The following is a 7,622-nucleotide window of genomic DNA, read 5'->3' on the forward strand; positions in this document are numbered from 1 at the left end:
TGAATAAAAGTTAATTTACATTTGAAATTCATTTTCAAAGTATTATTTCCTAGCTCTGGGTTTCAAAGATGTTACGTCTACAAATTAATGATACATGTTTGTAAGAGTAAAATCTTGAGGCTAATTAATTAATGTACCGGTGATCATAAATAGGGGTTGATTATCTAAATATATGTATAAGCGTAAATATGTCAAATATACCCGGCCTGGCACATCATACAATTGTATATACAAGTCATTTGCAATTGCCACATGCAGTAAATACGTCACCGGTAATTGGTAATTTTGTTTGATATAGAATTGATAGTTTAAAAATCATGTACATACAATTACATGTAAATATGTAAACATATTGGAACGGCGCCGCGATCATGAAAACCAGGAAATTGCGGGAAATTGAACAAATACCCTAATAGTATCAATGCATTTCATAAAAGAAATGATTTCATTTTCTTTCTTACATTTTTATAGCTATAAATTAGATGAACGTATATCTACTCGGTTTAAATTTATTAACTAAGAAAGCCTACTATAGTGAACCTAACGGTTTCCATTTAGGAATAATTATATATTTTTGTTCACTGAAGACCAAGTTCCGTATTTCATTCTAAATACACGCATGCATGTAATTTATAAATTAGATATAATTGATTGTTACAAACTGAATGGTTTGTCAAAATCTTTTCAAGTAAACACATTCAATACAGTGATTCAATATCCACTGATATACAGGATATAAAAACACTCATATATATGTACGTTGCCGTGGCGCAGAGGAAGTGTGGTGATGCTAGTAAACTAAGGGTCCCGGGTTCAATTCTCGCCGTGGCCGGTTTTTTTTTGTGTTTTTTTTTTCATTTTTCTTTCTAGAACAAAAACCGTTTTAATACCTTTTCTTTCATAAAGTTAATACATTTTGTTGGAAATTAAGCACAATATTGAAATAATTTTTTTTTAATGGCTTAAAGGTGGCTTAAAGGTAGCTTAAAGGTGGCTTAAAGGTGGCTTAAAGAAGTTTGGACATTAAGGACCTATAAGTTGTCCTTAAAGGTGGCTTAAAGGTGTGTTAAAGAAAGTCTTTAAGCTGCCTTTAAGCCATCTTTACGCTTTCTTTAAGCCATCTTTAAGCAACACATATAGCTTAAAGGTAGCTTAAAGGTGGCTTAAAGATCGTCATTTATTTTCGAAAATCACTATGTATTTGTTTAGCATGTGACGAAGGCTGGTATGGTGATAACTGTAGTCAGCAATGTGTAGGATATTGCAGAGATAACACTTCATGTAACCACGTGACTGGTCAGTGTGAAAGAGGTTGTGCAGCTGGGTGGACAGGAATATTTTGTGATAATGGTACCTTTTCTTTTAAAAAAAATAACAAGCAAAAATATTTATGAAATTTCAGCAGACTGTTTTCGATAATATAGAAAAAGGGACATTAACTAAGATTGATGTTTCTGTGGATGTCAGTTTGCTGCAAACATTTACCAGTACTGAACTAGAGTTAATTGGCAAGGTATAAGATATTTTCACATTTATTTTGTCTTATAAAGTTTGTGATGACGGGAAGTACGGATATAATTGTGTCAACAACTGTAGTGGTCACTGTATGAATGGTTCTCTGTGTAACAAAGAACGTGGTCACTGTGACAAGGGGTGTGACCCGGGATATACCAACAGAGACTGCAGCATGGGTACTAATATAAGAGAAAATATGTTGTTCTAATGTGTAGATAATTGTTCAAAGAAGTAGCATAGATTTTCAAGGTGCTAATTTACATTTTCTTTTATCTCATGAACTTTTTTTCTGTCTTTTTTTTAAATGGCTGTTTGTCTACATGAAATTTAGTCACAATTTCAAGTTGACATAAACATTTTTACACCAATCTCAAACCAACTTAATAAAGCAAACAAACAAGCAAAAGATAAATAAGGTGTGATTTCAATATAAATATCATTAAATAATTTGACTTTTGTTAATGTAGAATGTAGTTCTGGATATTTTGGAATGAAATGCAGAGGGCGATGTAGCGAAAATTGTATAAACAATGAAGCTTGTGACCATATTACTGGAATATGTCCCCGAGGGTGTATGGACGGGTATATTGGACGACATTGCAACATTTGTAAGATTTGAACTAAAATATTATAGTGGAAAATCATTAATTAAACGTTAAACATCAAAAATATATATAATCATTTTAAACTTATCTTGTAATGGTTTGATCATATTCCGGATTTTCGTAATGAAAGCTTGTAAGAGTTGTCGTTCATGCCCGACGGATTACACCTTCCGGTGTAATAACAAACAATGGGGACAGACTATTCTTGCATCTGTAATTGTCATAATTATAGTGGTAGAGTCGGCAAATTTGACAAGAAAGTGACTTTACATAAACTTCCTAAAGAACAGTATATACGAAGAGCGTGGATAAGAGCAATCAGCCGAAAAAACTGGAAACCGACCTCCTACACTCGTGTCTACTCTGATCACTTCAGGGACGGTATAGGACCAAACTCAGTCGATCGAAATAAAATACCCACAGAAAATTTGCCACAAAGAGTAATTGTAACCCATCAAAATAAAAGGCAGCCACGGACGAGATTAGAAAACGTTGACAGTCCCATCGATGCATTGCAACACCATTCGTAAGTGACATATGCTACATGTAGATCATACTTGATAAATACTGTCAAAACTTACTTGATTTTGTTATTTCATAGTACATGTACGAGGTCAAGAATCAAAATAAAATGGCAGCTTATGCATGTTATAGGACTTTCATGAATAATACAATTCCAAACCACTTCTGTAACAATTAAGCCAAGGTTATGAATTTATTAAATTAACTCAGTGACCTTTTTATTGACTTTTGAATTCCCACTAGTTACGTAGTATTAAAACACACACATATTGTACTTATTTAATGTATGTATAATAAGTGTGCAATGATGAGACTGAATGTGAGTAAAATGGAATTAATTGATAAAGGGGTTAAGCATGTTGATCATGTGGCCTGTTAGCAGCTGGTTAGTGATCAACTGGTCTAATGATCAATGTATTGATATGAATATGATGCTATTATTATCAATGTTTTTGTTTTATTTATGGTATAATGTGTGATATGTGTCCTTGTATTTATACCAGTGGATGTTTTCTTTATTTTTGTTATGTTTTGTTTTCAATTTAAAAAAAAACATGAAAATAATCACATGTACAGCTGACGAATTAGTAAGCTTAATATTAATTCCTATATATTTACAGGTACGTCAACACAAGGTAAACATCATGCCAGAGTCCTCAGCAAACATTGCCAGTTTTTCACAAACCATTCAGACCTGCGATCAGCCTGATGTCTCGGATTAAAGTTCATACCATGTATCAACATCAACTTCTGCATCTAGATGCAACAAGTCTACACAAATATACAGCCAGTCTGTTTCTGTTGGTGTACGGGTTGTGATGCCAGAAATAACTATAGAAAACATTAAATGTTCAAATGAAATGATCATGTTCTACACCGGTCTTCCTGATTTTAAAACATTCCAAGCTTTGTTTGACACTTTGATTGAACATGGTGCTGATAAATTGTGCACAGAATCTGTTGGTAAAATGAACATTGCCAGTTTAGGGAAAAAACGCAAGTTACGGCGTGCTGATGAGTTTTTGTTAGTTTCGATGAGATTAAGGCTGGATTATTTTGGTCAAAGACTTAGAATTGCGCTTTAAAATCTCCTCAAGTACAGTATCAAAGATTTTTAATTCATGGATTTTGTTTATGTGCGAGTGCATGCAATCAATCATTACTATACCAGAATTAAATGTTTTGCAGTTACGAGTTCCAAAGTTTTTCGAGAAGTTTTCAGACACCAGGATAGTCTCGACTGTACTGAGGTTTCCATTCAGTCTCCATCATCATTAGAAAATAAATCATTAACTTATTCAAACTATAAATCTCATGATACATTTAAAGCTCGTGTAGGGGTCAGTATGACTGGTGCAGTAGTTTTTGTTTCAATACTGTGGCCAGGCTCCGCTTTAGATGTGGAAATAACTAGAAAGTGGTTTGTTTAAGCAGCTGAACAATGGAGATGCAGTGATGGTGGATAAAGGTTTCATTCATATCCAATCAGATTTGAAAGCCATAGGGGTAAAGCTCTACTGTCCTCCATTCAAGTCCAAAATTCAGTTAAGCAAGGGAGAAGTGTAAACCACAGAAGGATTGCTTCAGCAAGAATTCATGTTGAGAGAAAAATAGAGCAGATAAAAAATTTCCAAATTTTGCAAGGTGTCATGCCTTTAGCTGTCTGTGATTTTGCTGATCATATTTTTTTTTTGTACAGCAATGACAAATTTACTTCCTCCACTTGTTACAGAGTAAAGGCAAACTTTTTAAGATATACCAGTAGCCATAATTCTATTTTAAAATCTGCATGTTCTAGTATCAGCATAAGGCTAAACTGATTTTTTTTAGAAAAATGATGAAGTTTTGGATCTACATTGAAATGATGTAAAGTAACACTTTAATTTACCAGTACCGGTACTTTAAATTTAATTGAAACACATATTTATTTCATATCCATGGTTGTATATTATTCTTTTATTTATTATGTAATGTTCTGTAATTATGTTGAAACTACAGTATGTCAAACAAAATAAAGCAAGACTCAGTGTATTCTAAAAGTCAGGTTGTTATTATTCCTTGCGGTTAACAATAACAAGAGAATATTAAATTGTGCAGCAGGATATAAAAGTGAACAAAATATTTATATACATGAATGTCAATTTGCCCAAAAAATATGCAATTTTTGAGAAAATAAAAAGATATGATTCCAAACATACAAACAAAAGGCCATGGCAGATTTGAACTCATGATCTGCGGTTTCAAAAGGCCAATACTTTAACCCGTAAGCTATGATCACATTCAACAAATTTAATAGATTTAAACAATTTTATCAAAACATTGAAATCACAATATGCATAAATAAAATACTCACTAATGCAAATGATCCAATATCATATGCTTGAATCTGACAATTAGAAAATACATGTATGTATAAATTTAATTTAGCTACATATTTTGGGAACAATTTCACTGACATAGAACTCTGAAGGCTTTTGCAACAGACTTTCCCAAAACACACTGTCAAATTGAACTGTTATAATAACAAAGTCCACAACTGTATACAGTACAAAGTCATACCTCTGCATTTTAAAAACCTCCATTTGGCCCTGAATTTTGGTATAATACCTGTGGTTCTTCTTCAGCTGAATTTCATTATTATCATCTAAAAAGCAACAGAATTCTTTATCTTTACAAGCATCATGCAATGATTTTTTCTCCATTTGTAGGGGCACTTAATTTTTATTAAATAAAGGTCAGAATTGAAGCGAACTAGGCTATCTGGGTTTGCACCTATGCAAGGATTTTCGGTACAGAGCTGAAGGCCCATTTCAGACACATGAACTATTTTACCTTCTTTCAGTTTTTTATAAGCCTTATATCTTTTCTTAACTATTGGTTCTTGTTTTCTGCCCCATGCTACAGCACTATTGTCAATGATTTGCTTTCACCCAAAACTTTATGAACAATATTATCTGGTTTTGTTGTGACTTTTTTTGTTTTAATATCATGGAACATGGAAGCAGTAACCCGGCCAGTCCGAGTTGCCACCCATAGGGGATTATCATGCTGACCTTTGGTTCTAACTTCAGTTTCATCTATGATGCTTTTGTTGCATGATGATAAAAAAACTGTGGAAATCTGACTGACACATATTTTCTGTTTTCACTTTACAATATCTATATACCTATCAGAATCATAGATAATATGTTTACTTGTTTCTACCTCTTCAAAGTTTGAAATATTTAAATCACTTGCAACATTAACACAATGACATACATCTTGCACTGGTGGAATTATGTCAAATAATGCGGCTCTTGAATCATTTCCCAGTTTTGAAAACAAAGAGTTTCTGAAAGATACAGTTTCTACATGATAGTTTACATTTTTCTTTTTTTTTCACAGTTAAAATATTGTCATAACTTATTCGTTTGAAACTTATATCTGTGATGGGCCTGGAGTCTTTTTTTTTCTATTACTTGGCTGATTCCACTGGCATGGCTTAGAGGTACATGGCATATCTTCTAACTCATCTATAGATGGCTTCCCCTCGAGTGCAAAAAGAAGGCCGGCGATGTGTGTACATCCCTCTCCACAACTGAAATATAAACACATTTATATGAATAAAACGAAAAGTAACAAGAAAATTTCCAGTACAACACACTATACAGTGATTATTTTCCTTAAAATTAATAGTAGAATGGATATACATTTGATGATACTTTTTGGATTTGTTTTTGTTGCTCAATGCTTACCCTGCAGGACAGGTACAGTTGGCTTTCACAACTTGAAAAGGTTCCTCCCTCGATACAAACAGCCATTGCTCATACACCCCTTTATGCATAGATGGATAACATTTTTAACGTATGTAGCACATCTGGCAAGTGTCACTTATTTCGTTGATCATAATTTTGTGGATATAGCCTTCCTTATAAAAGTTGAGTCCCCGGATATACTGCCTGTAACACTGCATCTTACCAGAATCCTCCTTCCTGTGGCTACTGTAAAGGAGGTATTTCTCTTTGTCATTGATGGTCACCTTAGGATAACTGCAAGTCTCTCCTGACCAACCAGATTTTAAGTCCGATATGTTAGGAACGTTGTCTGCACATAAAAACGGGGGTACACCTACATGTTCTTCAGCAGCAAGTTGCTCAGTAGAGTTATTTGGTCGCATCGCGAGTCTATACTGTCAACAACACGCTGGACAAGTGTCAGTATACTACCACTAATTGTCAAGTGATTTAACCTTAGATAAATCTGTATTTCTGTTTTGTGAAATTAAGAACATTTTCCTAAGTTGTTTTAGGTGATAATGGCAACGATCCCGTTGACAAAATAATCGAATTCATCACGGGTAGGATAATTTAAAAATTCAACGGCTTGTTACTTGTAAACCGGATGTAAATAGTGCCGTCCCGCAAGAACGACAACTCTTGCGGAACTAGAATTACGAAAAGACGGAATTGTTTCTAATGCTTTCGTTTTAATTTTTACAGCTTGCCAGCCTGAGTATTTTGGAACAAACTGTTCTTTTCCCTGTTTTCCACACTGTAAGACATGTCGACACACAGATGGTCGGTGTTCCTGTAGGGCGGGTTGGAGGGTTCATGACTGTTCAGTAGGTGATAATGATGTTAAATTTTTCATAGATTTCCGAAGAAAAAGTAACACCATCGTGATGATACAACAAATTTCAAAAGCCCTAAACAACACTCAGCTATAAGTAACAAAATGTATTTTTCAGAATGTACTCATTCCTATGGAGACAATTGTCAGTATTCTTGTAGTGGGCAATGCGTTAACCAAACATGTGATAGATTCAACGGAAAGTGTTTGAGTGATGGCAAATATGGTAAAATATGTAAAAACCATCGGCTTAAATCAGATCAAAAAATCTTTTATAGTTGATTAAGGCTTGAAAGTATTTTGGACAGATGGTCTGCGGAATGTTGATTTTACGACCGACGTATCTGCTTGTACATTTTGGATTGCTGCCTT

The 7,622-nt window shown here is 33.9% G+C and overlaps 1 long non-coding RNA gene across 1 annotated transcript; it reads left to right on the plus strand.

The window, feature by feature from the left end:
• The first annotated feature begins 1,215 nt into the window (after positions 1–1,215).
• Positions 1,216–7,241, plus strand: LOC117687873 (uncharacterized). The gene is made up of 4 exons (XR_010711704.1): positions 1,216–1,350; positions 1,551–1,691; positions 1,983–2,123; positions 7,121–7,241. It is a non-coding gene; the product is annotated as an uncharacterized lncRNA (long non-coding RNA).
• The last annotated feature ends 381 nt before the right edge of the window (positions 7,242–7,622 follow it).

The sequence above is a fragment of the Magallana gigas genome, chromosome 1, assembly GCF_963853765.1.
Source record: "Magallana gigas chromosome 1, xbMagGiga1.1, whole genome shotgun sequence".
NCBI classification, from domain to species: Eukaryota; Metazoa; Mollusca; class Bivalvia; order Ostreida; family Ostreidae; genus Magallana; species Magallana gigas.